Here is a 15,743-nt window from a genome sequence, read left to right on the forward strand (position 1 = left end):
CTTGTCATTCTGACCGTGGGTGCGGTTGGTCCCCGCCCAGTGGGGGGCCTTGGGCAACTCCCAGCCCCTCTGGGCCTCAGCCTCCCCATAGGCAGGCAGGGAAGCATATTCCTGCCCCCTTGACCCGACCCTCCACGCTGGGAGGTAGAGCGGGTGGGAGGAGGGGCTCCCACTTCTCAGAAGGGGAAACTGAGGCTCACAAAAGCCAGTGGTGGTTCTAAGGAGCCACGGCTGGGCCAGGGTAGGGCTGGGATTTGAACCCAGGCTTTTGGCTTTGCTTACCAGCCCTAGACTGCTTTCTGCTTCCACCTGGTAGGTGTGAACCAAATCCCTCGGGGCTTCTGGCCTCGGGGCTCCCAGTCAGAGCGGGCAATAGGGAGGGATTGGGGAGGTTCTGGGGACAAAAATGCTCCCCGGGGACCCGGGGCTCTGCGGACCCTCCTGCAGCCCTTCCCGGTGGGCTGGTGGCTTTATTTCATCTGTCAAAGGGGCATACTATTAGCACCTGCTTTGTAGGTGGTCACGAGGATGAAAACGAGTTGGTAGTCAAATGGGTCCAGTGCTTAGAACAAGACCATGCGAGCTGTTGGCCGTTACCGACATCATCAGTCATCAGCTCGGCCGGCGCGCGTGCTGTGCTGAGGCTGCCTTTTCGGCAAAAAAATCTAGTTCATTGTCAACGAGGCCTTGGATCGATCGGGTCCGGCTATGACACTGGCCTTGACATCTCCAGACCTCAGTGTCTGCATCTGAGAAAGGGGGAGAATGGCCCACTGACTTCACCATTCGCTCACCGTCAGAACCTCGAGTGTTCGGAGGCACCACGTGACAGGCCTGACGCGGCCCACACGGGCTCCTCCTCCCCATCCCTTGACTGCAAAGCCCCCAGTGCGGGACGCCGTATAAGCCACTTCTCCCGGGTGGGTGGTGGGCAGTATCCGGTGTCAGCACCCAGTTTCTCCTCCTGCAGGGCTGGCTAGCGCCAGCCTGACCCTCCATCCGGACCGAAAACACCCACGCAAAATCCCACTTGTAAAATACCCAGCCTCTCCTCCCCCAGCATCCTCCCTCTCGCTGTGCTCCCTCTCTTCTTTCTGCCAGTCCTGTCGCATTTTTTGGAATTCTCAGGACTTTCTCCAGCCCCCCCCCCCCCGCCCCTCCCCCCGCACCGCATGTGCTGTTCCTTCTATCTGAGCTCCCTCCCCTCTAGCAAATTCCAATCCTCATATCTCCACTTTGGTGCGTCAGCTGTCAGTGGGGCATTCCCTGATCGTCCCCCTCCAGGGCCCCGGTCCTGACTGAAGATGCTGTCTTTGCACCCGAAGTATGAACTCCTCCAGGCAGAGGTCACGTCGGCTCATCTCTGCTTCTCTGGCTTCCAAGTGAGCCGGGAATGTTTGTTGAATGAATGCATGACCTTGTTGGAAGACCACAACTAGCTTCTTTTTCTTTTCCTTTTTTTTTAAGTTTATTTTGAGAGAGACAGAGTGTGAGCAGGGGAGGGGCAGAGAGAGAGAGAGAGAGAGAGAGGGAGAGAGAATCCCAAGCAGGCTCTGTGCTGTCAGTGCAAGGCCCGACATGGGGCTCAAACTCACGAAACTGTGAGATCACGAGCTGAGCCGAAATCAAGAGTCGGACGCTTAACCAATTGAGCCACCCAGGCGCCCCAATTGCAGCTTCTTTTGACGTTGGTTTTCAACCCCAGTGTGGTTGGGGGACTTGAGCTAGGGCTTCGTGGAGGTGGGGGAGTCGTGACGGCTGCAGGTACCATTTTGGGGCAGGGCCTTTGATGGGTCCCTGAGGCTTGGCAACACTCGCTAATCAGCCTGTGATCAGGGACATTTGTTCTCTGGGCAGGGGCTCCTCGACCTGAGTCTGCTCGGACACCCCCAGGAGGCCGAGATGCTCGTCTATCCCAGAGCTCAGAGAGGGATAAAACCGGCCAGAGGTCACACAGCAAGGTGTTGAGAAGCAGAGGGCAAGCCTACTGGCAGAAGCCCGGAGTCATGCTGGAGAGAGAGAGTTCTGGTCTGCACCTGCCCTCAGGACCGCTCCTCAGGAAGAGGAAGGGGAGGCGAGCAGCACCCAGGTGGATCTGCGTGACTGTCAGGGGCTGTTACCGTCACACCGAGCCCCGCCCACGGCCAGCAAGGGCCCGACCCGTCTTCCCGAGTGATGATGGTGATGTATCAGTTCATTGAGAGCACACGAGTGTCCCGCCTGGCCCCGAGTGCCCGGGGCGGGGTCAGAGAATAGGAGTCACATAATGACCACATTCACGGAGCATTTGCAAAGTGCAAGATGCTGTCCTAAACCTACTTCCTGCATTAACTCGTTTCACCCTCTTGATGGCCCACTTTACAGATGAGGCAAGTGGGGCCCAGAGCAGAGAGGGGAGTGTCGTGACGTCACAGAGCTGGTAGGGGGTAGAGGCAGGGTTTGGCGTGCCCCCGATCGCGGCCACCTGTGACATGTGTATCAGCCGTGGTCCCTGCCTCGAGGGGACAGGGCCCGATAGCGCTAATCTCTCCAGCTCCCGCTGTTCCTGGATCTTTCGTCCCAACAGATGCACGCCTTCCCGTCTTCTCTCACACTCATTCGAGCAACAGACAGTTACGGAGCACCTCCTCTGAGCCCGGGGCGGTTGTCGGTGCTGGGGTACAGCTGTGGATAAGCGCGCCCCATCTGGGGGACAGGAGTTTCGAGCTTAGCCACATGCCGGTGTGTCCTCTGAAGGGGAAGCCCGGGGAGATGGGGGGGGAGGCTCACCCTGTTTTGCTTTCTTTGTGGGACACCAAGGGAGGCTTAGACGGAGGCCTGGAGGGGCACCGGGAGTTGGGGGGGAGCCAACAAAGAGGTGCCCCCAGGGACCTGCTGTGCTGGTTCATCCCTTTCACTCAGAGGCCCTCCCTCCTCTTGCTCTGGCTCCTAACCCGCTTTGCAGGTCTTTGCTCAGACACCCTCCCGTCCAGGAAGCTGCCCCCCTGTCCCCTTGGCTGGTCTGGTGGCCCCCTCTAGGCCCTGACCGGTCCCTGCGCCACCCGAATTGCTCACTGGGCTGTGAGCTCCCCGAAGGCAGGGCCGGGTTTGGTGGCCACCCTGGTCCCCATCGTTACAACGGGACGGGGGGCTCCATGTGTTTGCGGAATAAAGGAAGAAGGGGGTGAAAACGTTCCCCGGCCACTTTCTGCTGAGGGTGAGTGAAGGCTGCCGACGCCAGCCCCCGGAGGCTCACGGGCACAGTCCCGTTCTGTCTCCAGTAGCCCCGCTCCGGAAGTGTTCCCAGACCCCAACCGATGACTTCACACGGACCAGTGGGGGGGGGGGCTGGGTCCCATCTTTCAAGGGCGGCAGGGAGGTTTCACCAGCAGGGGTGAGGCTTCGCCTAATGAGTCAACTGCTTTCGATTTGGTCTTTGTTCTCAGTTGTTTGAAAACATCCCCCAGGACACGTACGTAAGGGCCTGTAGAGATGCACACAGACATAGACACACACACACACACACACACGGATGCACACGGGGATATGCACACACGGACAGACACATAACATTGACTCACACACAGACACATGCACGGATATGCACGCATGGACACACACATGGATGCACACACGGATATGCACACACACACGGATGCACACAGGGATACGCACACCTTGACGTTCTTAATAAGTCCCAACCAAGGCGCCTCACGGAGTCATTGTGCACTTGGCCTTCGAATAATGCGGCTGGTGCTGCGTGTGTTCTCCGGGGTGGGGGGGGGGCTGCGACCTGGACGCCCTGGGAGGAGGGTCCACGGGCACCCAGATTTGTGTTGGGGTGTTTTGGAAGGCCGTGGGGCGCCAACCAGGAAGGGCGCGGCATACCGGGCTCGGAGGCGGGGGTGGGGAGGCTGGACCACCGCAGAGGATGAGAAGGGCAGTGAGCAAACCAGTGGGCTGGGGTGGATTCAGTGGTGGGTTGAGACAGGGGCACAGAGGGTGGGGGCCCTGACACCCTTGGGATCCAGGCCCTGACCTTGCCATGGCCTTAGACAAGCAGCAACGCCTCACGGGGCCTCAGTTGTCCCCGTCTCTGCGGTGGGTGCTGACCGCAGACTGGTCTAAACGTCGGGGCCCCGTCCGAGCTCTGCCCAGCCCGCTGCGCAACCCAGAAGCTGGGGCCTGGTGCCATCCGCATGGCTAATCTGGCCTCGGAGTGTTCTCCTGGAGATCAGCCGGCTGGCCGGCCCGAGGGGGAGGGCAGGGCGTTATCTGGCTCGGAGCAGGTGGAGGGCCCGAGCGCTCAGGGCCTGCCGGCTGCCTGGTTTGTATTTTTAACACCCGGCTCTTGGGCGGTGACAAGGTGTCTGCTAAGTGAGGTAATAGGCAATTGAGTGGGTTCCGCTTTGCCGAGGGCCCTCATAAATCACGTCTGTCAGGGGCCTGTGTCACGGTCCAGGGCAGCGGCCGCGCGTCGGCAATTAGCCAGCCTGTGCCCGGTGGCTGGACCGCAGCCCGCCGGCCCGAGGGGAGCTTCGACCCCCGCCCTCCTTTCTCTGCCCTCCCAGCCCACCCCAGCTCGGCCTCAGACAGACGAGGAGGAGGCTGACGTGATACGGGACCAGACCCCCAGGGGAACGGTTGCTTCACTGCTCGGGAAGCGGCCGGGCGAACTCAGCAAACATCTTCCTCTCTCTGGGGCTCAGTTTCCTCATCTGTAAAGTGGGTGAGATCATTCTTGCTTGAGCGCTAATGAGCGGAGGTGACAAGGGTCATGGTTTTGGTGACAATAACTCCTCTCCACGCCACCCTGCCCTGATTCCAAAGCTTCCTTTCTTGATGGAGACAGCGGGGCGGGTGGCTTCAGAGCAGCTCAAATAGCATTAAGGGCAGCTTCAAAGGCGGAGCTGTGTTTCCCTAAATCACCAAAAATCCTGTGAGGTGGGTAGCCCCCTTTTGCAGATGGGAATACTGAGGCACAGCTAGATTGGTAACACGGCTACGTGAGGAGAGGCAAGTCTCAAACCCAGGCAGTCTGGCTTCCCAGTCCACACGCCTCTCCTGTGTGGTGCAAGTGGCCAACTGTGCAATCTGATGCTTTGGGAGGGAGCGAGCTCCCCATCCAGCAAGGGGGGTCAGCGGTAGCTGGGCAGACCTCTCATTGGTTACTGGGGGACAGGGGAGTCCTCTATCAGGACAGAGATCTCTGTCCCTCTCTGAGGTCTAAGCTGTTGGGGGCGGGGGTGCTGACAGGGAAACAGGACCAGAGAGGGTAAGGAACCTGCCCGAGGTCACCATGGCCAGGGGTAGCTGGTGTCAGACTTAAAGTCTGCTGGACTTGGCTTCCATTTGATTCGACAAACATTGTTGTGATGGGCACCGGGTGTATAAAATGACCCCCCCAAAAAAATAAATGAAATGAAACCCCCAAAGCCACCAGCCCCATAGGAAACCTGTTTCTTTGTGTCCCCCGGGCAGCCTTTTCCCTAAGGCCTGGTTTGTATCCCGTCCCAGCATCTCCAGTCGGCAGCTCAGCCCTGAGCCCAGCCTCACTCTGCTCATCTGTAAAATGGGCTCTTGTCGGTACCTGCCCCCTAGGCCGTGAGAACACAGGGAGGTATGTGGCCAGGGCTCAGACTCAGGCATCTATCTTGGGTGGGGTGGGGTGCGGGGTGATGTCACGATAAGCGATGTTTATTTTATTCTTATTACATCATTTTCCCCAAGTCTGTGTTTCACCAGGACCGGGGCTGGGAAGTTCCCCTAGCAGGTCTAGCAGGTGGCTGAGGCCTGAGGCCCGAACATGGTGGGAGCTCCTGAGGCTGGAGTCTCCAAGGAGACAAGCCCTGAGGTCCTTTCTTAGATATATATCCTTAGGTATATATCCTCAACCTGAAGAAAAAATGCCACACGGCCTCTCTCTCTCTCTCTCTCACACACACACACACACACACACACACACTCCCTCACATGAGCTCAGAAACACAGATTCTACGCTATGCCCACACTGCAAAGAGTTCCTAGCACTTGCTGCGTGCTCGTGGGTGATATGGTCATCCAGACCCAGAGAAATTCCTGCTCTCAGGCAATGTAGCCTTGAACCCCACCCCCGCACGGCCTCATACCCCAGCCCCGCGCGCGCACACACAGGAGGCCCGTCACTTCCCCGAGTCTCCACCGCCCCCCCCCACCCAGTGTCCCCTCCACGCCACCCTCCCTCGGTCCCCAAACTTCCATCCCTGCTTCCTGGGGGGATGGGAGTTGGGTGTGGGGCACCGACAGCACTGATGGCCGAGTGGGGGTCCCGCCCCCTCCCCTCCAGGCCTCCTCACGATCCCCGGATGGGAATCCTGTGCCTGCTTCCGGTCCCCTCCCTGTCCCCTCCCACCCCCCACCTGCCAGCCTGACCAACCTTTGTGATGGGGAAGGGAGCGGGGAGAGGCCCCCCTGGGAGAAGATTCTTCAGAGAAAGCCCCTGGCCCCGCCTGTGCCCTGCTGCATTCAGAGCCTCTGGAGTGGCTCCCCAGCGGGCCTGGTCAGAAGAGGGGCCGGAGGGGGCATCTGGGTGCTTTGAAGAGATGAAAAATACCTCCATCAAGGGGGGCACTTGGACCCCAGCAGGGCAGTGTTTCCCGAATATTTCTGCCTCTTTTGGGGGCACCAAACACCAAGGTCCAGGCTCCAAGCTCATCTGGGGCCCATCAGGTGCACCGGCCAGCCCTGGCTGGCGGTGGGGGCAGAGGGCCCTGGAGACCGCCATCTGCGTGGCCGTCTTGGCTGCCTCGCCTCCCTGGGGGTCACCGGGGGCCGGGATCGATGCCGGGCCCAGCTGCCCAGCGGCACCCCATTACGAGCCGGGCCCGGCCTGGCTCTAATTGATTACACTGGGGCGTCTGCGCGGGCCCAGGTGGCAGGCCCTGGGCAGCTTTTGGCTCCCTCAAGGCACGGCCCGGCTGGGGACAGGGGAATAGCAAAGAAAGAAGCCACGGGGTGAGGACGTCTGTGAGCCCCAATTAAGCCACGAGTGGCGCGGCCCAGGCTGCTCCTAATTTGGTTTGGGATAATGAGCTGGGGAAATTGGCTCCTGTCTGACTGGAGTTTAAGCCCCATCTGGGCTGGGCCCTGGGAATAGCCTCTTCAGTCCCCGGCCCAGGGAACGGGGAGTGGGGGCTGGAGCGGCTCCCGTGGAGGGCACGAGTCTCTTTTAGTGCGCACACACTTTGTCCTTTGTGCTCTCAATGGCATCTGCTTGTGGGGGCGGGGGACCCTCATAGCCCCATTTCACAGACGGACAAACTGAGGTCCAGAAAGGGGACATGAGGTAGTCCCGGCTGACTCCTGTCTGGATCTAAGCCTTGGACCCAAATCTTCTCATTCAGGTGCTTCTTTTTCTTCCTGAGATATTATCATTATTATTTTATTTGGCTTTTAGCCTTGCCAGATGTAGCGAATCGGAACATAGGCTGCCCAGTTAGATTTTAATCTCAGATTAAACGATGAATGAAATTTAGTATAAGTATATCCCCATGCACTATCTGAGACATACTTATATTAAAAAATTATTTACTCTGGGGGCGCCTGGGTGGCTCAGGAGGTTAAGCGTCTGACTCTTGATCTCGGCTCAGGTCATGATCTCGCAGTCAGTGAGTTCGAGTCCTTACCTGGCAAGAGAAACTTTGAAATTGAGGATCTGGAGACAGGGAGGTTATCCTGGGTTGTCTGCGTGGGCCCAGCACGAGCAGGAAGGTCCTTCTAATAGGAAGAGCAGAGGGTCAGTGAGTCAGAGATGTCCTGACGGAGGCAGAGGTCGGAGCGATGCACTTTGGAGATGCAGAAAAGGAGCCTTGAGTCGAGGAAAGCAGGCGGCCTCTAGAAGCTGGGAAGCGCAAGGAAACAGATTCTCTTCCAGAGCTTCCGGAAGAAACACAGCCCGGCCGTCGCCTTGCGTTTACCCCTCGAAGGCTCATTTTGGAATCATGACCTCCAGAACTATAATAAATTTGTGTTGTTTTCAGCCACCGAATGTGTGCATGTCTTATAGGAGCCATACGAAGCAAATACGGGGGCCTTTGGGGAGTTGCTTAAGCACTCTGGGCCTCTGTTTTCTCATCTGTAAAATGGGACCGGTCCTCTTTCCCACACAGGGTTGATGTGAGGTTTACCCAGGGCAGGAAGCGGCATGTCCTGCTTGGCTGTGGTTAGTGTAAAACCCCAGTGGGATCCTGAGGGCCCTGCCGCAGCACCCCATCCCCCAGCACCAAGCGGACAGCAATTTTGGATCCCTGGAGGGAGCTGGAAAGCAGCCCGGTCTTCCTGGGGAGTGAGCTGGGCCCCGACTCCAGAGGACAGGGCTCGTCGTTCCTCCCAAAGCTGCCTTCGGAGACCACGGAGCACGGGTCCCAGGGTCCCCCGCCGTTTCTCAGCTGTGTGCCTGTGGGTAACTGAGCCTCTGTGCCTCAGGACACCCCCCCCACCCCGGGGTCCTTCAGAGGATGAAAAATCAGATGCCACCCCAGGCCTGCCGATGGGAGGCACCCAGCAGGCACTCAGTGAGCACTAGTTCTCAGGGACCCTAGCACGTTCCCATTTCGCGGGCAGGAACACCGAGGTCCAAGAGGACTCGCTGAGGACCGCCCAGGGCGTGGTTGCCAGGCCCTGGGCCGGACCCTGGGCCTCCTGATGCAGCCCTATTGTTGTATGACCTGACGCGCTCCTTTGGACCTGCTCCACAGGTATTATTTAGTGATTTATTTATTTTAACGTTTATTTTTGAGAGACAGCGAGCACAAGCAGGGGAGGGGCAGAGAGGGGGGGGGACAGAAGAGCCGAAGCAGGCTCCAGGCCACCAGCGCAGAGCTCGACGCGGGGCTCGAACTCACAGATGGCGAGATCATGACCTGAGCCGAAGTCGGACGCTCAACCGACCGAGCCACCCGGGCGCCCCTCTGCGTGTATTTTAAAACCCCGGGATGCAGGCTCGTCAGGAGGGAAAAGAGCGTGTCCTGTATCAGACCGAGGGAGGCATCTCTGAGATGGTGCTTGTGAGTCCGCGTGTACAGAGACCTGCATGGGGGCATCCAGGTGACTGCCGACCCTGCCGCGTGGTCCCCCGAGGTGGGGTCCTCGTGGCGATGAGGAGTAGGTTTGCTCATATCGTACCTGGCATCCTCTTTGGGAGCGATTTCAGAGCCAGAAAACCGGCCGGCCGTGCGCCAGCCCTGCCCTTCTCCTGGGCCAGCCTCTCTCCTTTCCCTGCTGGCTTTGGTCACAGCCCTCCTGGCCTGCGGGGGGTTGTGGGCCCCAGAGGGCTTCTCCTCACCCCGGAAACACCCACTAGGTCCGTGGCAGGTGTCAGTCTCCTGATTCACAGATAGAGACGTGAGGCTGAGGGAACTTGCCCAGACCACTCAGCTGTAAGGTGTCGGGTTGGAAGGGGGACCCGAGGACTTCTGGGTGACCCCCAAGCCTCCTGCTCTCCCGTCACCGGGAAGGAGAAACGGTTTCAGTTATCGTGAGGCCTTTGGTGCCGCACTGCCTGAGTTCGAGTCGCATTCCCGCTTTGCGCGTGCTGTGTGACCTCAGGCAAGTCCCATAACCTCTCTGAGGCTCTGTTTCCTCATCTGCAAAATGGGGGCTGATTGGCAATCGTTCCCACCTCGAGGACTGTCAGGGGGGCTGCGTAAGCTAATAGGAGGGAGGTGCTTGGAATAGGACCTGACACGTAAGAGACCCCTCTTTAAGACATCCTTGTATTCATTTTACAGTGAGACACATACTGCTGAGCAGACTAGGGTGGCTGTTGCCCGGCACCGGACGTGAGAACAAGCAGCAGCAAACCCTGATGAGAAATGGAGTCCCCTTTTATTTTGTAAATTTATGATGATTTTTTATTTATTTAAAACTTTTAAAAATGTTTATTTTTGAGAGAGAGAGAGAGAGAAACAGAGCACGAGCCAGGGGAGGGGCAGAGAGAGAGGGAGACACAGAATCCGAAGCAGGCTCCAGGCTGTCAGCGCAGAGCCCGACGCGGGGCTCGAACTCACGGACCGTGAGCAAGATCCTGACCTGAGCCGAAGGCCAACGCTCGACCGACTGAGCCACCAGGAGCCCCTGGTTCTCGGTATTTTCTAAAATTTATTCCATTAGTGTATTCTTTCGGACACTGTGAACGCACATGCGAGGGGGGGATGGCGCACTCCTCCAATCCTTTTGACGAGGTCTCTGGTGCGTCGATGAGGAATCAGGCACACATTTTTCCATACTTCTGAGATCGCAGCTCCCGAGAACATGTGGTTCCAAGCCCCGGGGGCCACAGGTCCCCGCAGTTCAGCCCGGGGTTTATGGTCTGACGGCCAGTTCACAGCCCCGTGACCAAGATGTCAAATCTGGAATTTTAATCGATGACAAAGCGGGGATTTTCTCATGTTTCCACTGTGGAAATCCTGGACTGCGCGCACCAAGGAGCCTGGCCACCCCTGGCCACCTCAATCTGGATAAAGCACCCAGCATCCGAATGGATGGGGTTGGCCTGGACCTCACAGCTGGCATCAGCTACCGACCTTTGATTCTCCAAAGTCCGCTGATGTCCTGATGTCCTCGATGGCCTATCGGAACGCACGGAAAACATTTGGGGGGTGGGGGAGGTTAAACCCAATAAAGACTAAGAGGGCTTTATGAACAAGCAAACAATGTTGGTGAAAGGAATTTCAGACCTCAGGGCATAGAAGGGAGGGGAGATAGGGAGGTTCAGGGGAGGGCTGAGGGCAGGGGGGAAGGACCCCCTTGCCCCTACCCCGTATGAAGGAGGCTTTCTTCATTTGCGGGTAAATCAGCTACCCCAGACACATAAAAAAATTGCTAAGAGATAAGAAAAATCCCTGTCATTGTCTCTTTCTTTTTTTCTTTTTCTGGACATTTTCTTTCTGTCGAGACTTGAATATACTAAGGTAAAAATCGCATCTGGGGCCCCTGGGTGGCTCAGTCACTTAAGCGTCCGACTCTTGACTTCGGCTCGGGTCGTGAGCTCACGGTTCATGGGGTTCGAGCCCTATGTCGGGCTCTGCACTGACAGCACGGAGCCTGCTTGGGACTCTGTCTACCTCTCTCTCTCTCTCTGCCCCTCCCCTGCTTGTTCTCTATCTCTCGGAACAAATACAAATAAACTTAAGAAAAAAATTGCCCCCAACTCACCATCAACTGGACTGTGGGTTCCCTCACGGGACCTTTGGGGGAAATTCTTGAGGGCCATTTGGAACGGGTATCAGAAACCAGCCCCCATTTCCAACGGGATGGGGCCTCCGCAAATCTCCCAGGCATCGCCGCCCCTCACCCCGGCCTCAGGATGAGTCTCTGTGTTGACCCCCAGGGAGCCTGTGGGTCCTTGGTCACAGATGGTGCCATCCTTCAGCAGTCTGGGTTGAGGCTTGAGCACCCCATGGGGACGGTAAGGGCGTGACTTGTATTGTGTGTGGGCACTTGACGAAGGCTAAAGGTCACCTCTGCGCATGTGGCTGGGCTCAGGAGTGCTGGGCTGGTCCCAGGACGAACCATGGATGTGCCCAGTCAGCCCCACAGGCCTGGAACTGCCTGGGATGCCTGGCTACTCCTTCTGGAGCCCCCCGCCCCCCACAAGCAGTTCCTGGAGCTCCCCTGCCCCCACAGACAGTTCCTGGAATCCCAGGCCTGTCGAGGGTCCCGGGTTCAACAAGCATGCTTGGGATGATGCCCGTGTCTCCCCACCAGGATTCCAGAGGGAGCCCCTTGGACTCTTCCTTTCCAGCGGTGGGTCCCCTTCCTCCCGGCCAGGGTCGGGGCCGGAGGCAGCATCCAAACTTGCCAGTCAAGTTTCCCCAGGGCTGGGGAGGCTGTGTTCTTGGGGCGATGCCCACTGGGGCAGGAAAACGAATGCTCCCTATTTCTCTTCAGGAACCAGGAAACCAGCCTTGGGGAGGATGCAAGTCGACTGTGTTTCCTGGAGGAAACCCTCATTTCCTTTTATGTTCTCCTCTCCTCTTCCATCCCGTAGGTCTTATTCTGTGTTCTTAGCCGTGGCACCATGGGTTCCAGCAAAATCGAGGAGAACCCCAGAGAGAAGACAGTTGGGCAGGGCTGCCCTGTGTGGGCGATGGGGGTGGGTGGGTGGCTGGAACGCCCTGCTTTGCTTTCTCCCACCCATACCCCACGGGGGGGGGGGGGGGCTTGAGGGGCTTCATGGAACCCCCAGGGTTCCACGGAAGACAGTCTGAAAACCACCAGCGGGAACTCGAGCTGCTCCATCTGAGATTCAGCGCTGGTCTGAGTGCCAGCTGGCCTTGCTGCGTGGACCCCCTCCTTTCTTTCCTGGGTCTCTATTTCCCCACTTTTTATAGAGCCTCAATGCTCAGAGGAGCCGAGGCCAAAAAGAAAGCCCTCATTTGACAGTGAGGAAAGTGGGAGGCCCAGAGAGGGCACTCCACTTGGCCCAGGGCACACAGCTTTGTCCGGAGGCAGAAAACATCCCTGCCTGGAAGGTCAAGGCCGCTCTCTGAATTGAGGGGAGTCCCCATCTTGCTCCATGAATCTTCCCTCCAGGCTGCCAGGGGGATGGGCTCCGGCCAGATGTCCCCACACCGGCCCCAACGCCCCCCAGAGCTCCAAGGCTGGCTTTCCCACCGGAAGGAGTGGCCCTCTCAGGGTATTTATTTTATTTCTGTGGAAGCGGGAAGCGGGTCTCTGGGGCCATGCTGTTGATATGACTGGTAGGAACATCTTCCTTGATGTTTCAGGATCCAGACAGTAAATTCCTTCTCTGGGGTGTAATGGTAAGAACACGGGGCTCTTAGGGGGTGGAGGGGGGTGGAACAGCCACTGGACCCTAACCTCGTGTCTGTGGCCCAGGTGGGGACTGGGGAAGGGGCTGTAGACCTTGGGATGACCCCGCCTTGCCAGGGGCCTCCCCCTCCCCACTGGGGCTGGAAGCAGGAAGCAGCTTCTGTTTCCTGGTGACAGTGAAGGGTTTGGGAGCCCAGCCCACATCGGATGGGCGGTGAGTGGCTTTTCCTCTCGGCTCTTTGGTAACCTCATTGCTTCTTATTTTTTATTAAAAATTTTTTTTTAGGGGCGCCTGGGTGGCTTGGTCGGTTAAGCGTCCGACTTCAGCCCAGGTCATGATCTCACCGTCCGTGAGTTCGAGCCCCGCGTCGGGCTCTGTGCTGACAGCTCAGAGCCTGGAGCCTGTTTCAGATTCTGTGTCTCCCTCTCTCTCTTGCCCCTCCCCTGTTCATGCTCTGTCTCTCTCTGTCTCAAAAATAAAAAATAAACGTTAAAAAAAAATTTAAAAAAAAAAAAAAAATTTTTTTTTAGGGGCGCCTGGGTGGCGCAGTCGGTTAAGCGTCCGACTTCAGCCAGGTCACGATCTCACAGTCAGTGAGTTTGAGCCCCGCGTCAGGCTCTGGGCTGATGGCTCGGAGCCTGGAGCCTGTTTCCGATTCTGTGTCTCCCTCTCTCTCTGCCCCTCCCCCGTTCATGCTCTGTCTCTGTCTGTCCCATAAATAAAATAAATAAAAACGTTGAAAAAAAAATTTTTTTTAATGTTGATTTATTTTGAGAGAGATAGACAGTAAGCAGGGGAGGGGCAGAGACAGAGGGAAAGAGAGAATCCCCAGCAGGCTGCAGGCTGTCAGCGCAGAGCCTGATGCAGGGCTCGAGCCCGTGAACCGGGCGATCATGACCTGAGCTGAAATCGAGAGTCAGGCGCTTAACGGACTGGGCCACCTGGGGGTCCCGGTAACGTCATTCCTGAGACAGGAGTAAGGGTAAATGGCTTAAGCGCTATGCCAGGCACCTAATAGGTGCTCGGGGCATCACAGCTACGATAATCCGTTGTTTTTACGATCCGTGTTATGAAGTGACGTTGAGCAGGACAAACTTGCTGCCCCCGTGAAGTTCATGGAGGAATTGGGGAAAGAGAGGTCAGGAGTACGCAGCAGCCGCCTGAGGGAGGGGTGCTGGGGAGAAGGGGTGGGTGGGCCAGGCGAAGAGGCACGGAGGGAAGGAAGGGTGTTCCAGGCAGAGGGAAGAGTGCTTCTTCCCGGGTGGAAGGGGATTCAGTTCAACAAGGCTGGGACACCATGCGTGCGGGGCGGTGGCCAAGGCAAGACGGGGGCGTCCTCAGAGACCCCATCGACCCGTCTCCCCAATCCCATCGTGTGGGACCCTGTCTCCCTGAAGACTTGCAGGTTAAGCATCGGAAGATATGTTTACACCAAAGGACAACGGCCAGGGGCAGGCTTACTGGCTTGGATGAGTGACGGAGGGCTGTTCTTAGGGAACACGGGGCTGGGGCGAGGGCCGGTGACACAGTGTGTGATCAGGCGGGGCTTTCCAGCAGCCTCGATGCTGAGGGGCGCAGGGGGCCAAAGGCAGCGCCTTAAGAAGCAGGCCAAACAGGGGCACCTGGGTGGCGCAGTCGGTTAAATGTCTGGCTCTTGATCTCGGCTCGGGTCATGATCTCACGGCTGGGAAGTTCGAGCCCCGAGTCAGGCTCTGTGCCGACGGTGCGGATCCTGCTTGGGCTGCTGTCTCTCCTTCTTCTCTCTGCCCCTCCCCTGCTTGCGCGCGCTCTCTCTCTCAAAATAAATAAACATAAAAAAAAAAAAGAATCGGGTCAAATAACGTGGTCATCGTTAAATGGAGTGTGGAGCGTGGCTCCTCATCTGGACTCGGTGGTTAACGTGTCAGTGCTATAATCGACAGCCGTTGTGTAGGGGACTTGTGGGCCCCACTGAACATGCGGAATGGGGACCCGGCTCAGCGGGGTGGCGGGCAGCGGGGTTCCCAGGCGTGGCTGCTGGGTGGGAGAGAGGGCAGGAGCAGTGCCAGCCCCGTTCTGCTGGCGTCTAGAGAGGGAGGGTGGAGGTCTGTCCTGGAAAAGCCAAATACAGCCTCCAGTTGGTAGCCCAGGGGCCCAAGTGGTAAGGACCCCTTGTAGGCACAGGGATTTTTACTTTACAAAGTGCCTCCTGAGGGGCGCCTGGGTGGCTCAGTCAGTTGAGCGTCTGGCTTCAGCTTGGGTCATGATCTCACAGTTCGTGGGTTTGAGCCCCGCACTGGGCTCTGTGCTGACAGCTCGGAGCCTGGAGCCTGCTTCGGATTCTGTGTCTCCCTCTCTCTCTGCCCCTCCCCTGCTCGTGCTCTGTCTCTCTCTCTCTCTCAAAAATAAATAAACATTAATAAAAACAAACAAACAAAGTGCCTCCTGCGTCCTTTGTGTTAGTGGTGGTGATTCCGGGCTCTGAAGCCAGAGGTTTGGGCTCCAATCCCTCCCCCCGCCTTGAGAGCTAGCTGACCTTGGAAACGTTCTCTTTCCCTCTGGGTATATTTTCTCATCTGTCAAATGGGGTTGTCACACTCTTACCACCTGCTGTCATCGGCAAGGGCGCGTGATAGGCACGCAAAATGCCCTCAGGGCGGGTGCACGCAGTAGGTGCCCAAGGAATAGCCCTGTGATAAACGATGATGATTCCAAGGTGGTGTCTTTGCTCTATGCCGGGCCCAGGGAGTGGTGGCTCTGAGGCCACGACAGAGCAGTTACGGTGGGGAAGCCATTGCTGGATTCATTCGACCAATATTCACGGGTGCGGGGGAGAGCTCGACAAGCAGCGGGCCCTGTGCCTACCAGAAACACAGCCAGGATGGAGCCCTGGTGCCACGGACAAGCCAGGGCCCTCCTCCCCTGCTGTCTCCAAGGCTCCACACTGCTGATGTCCCCACCATCCCTTCCC

This window comes from Puma concolor, chromosome D3, assembly GCF_028749965.1.
Source record: "Puma concolor isolate L17-30 chromosome D3, mPumCon1.1.hap2, whole genome shotgun sequence".
In the NCBI taxonomy this organism is placed as follows: Eukaryota; Metazoa; Chordata; class Mammalia; order Carnivora; family Felidae; genus Puma; species Puma concolor.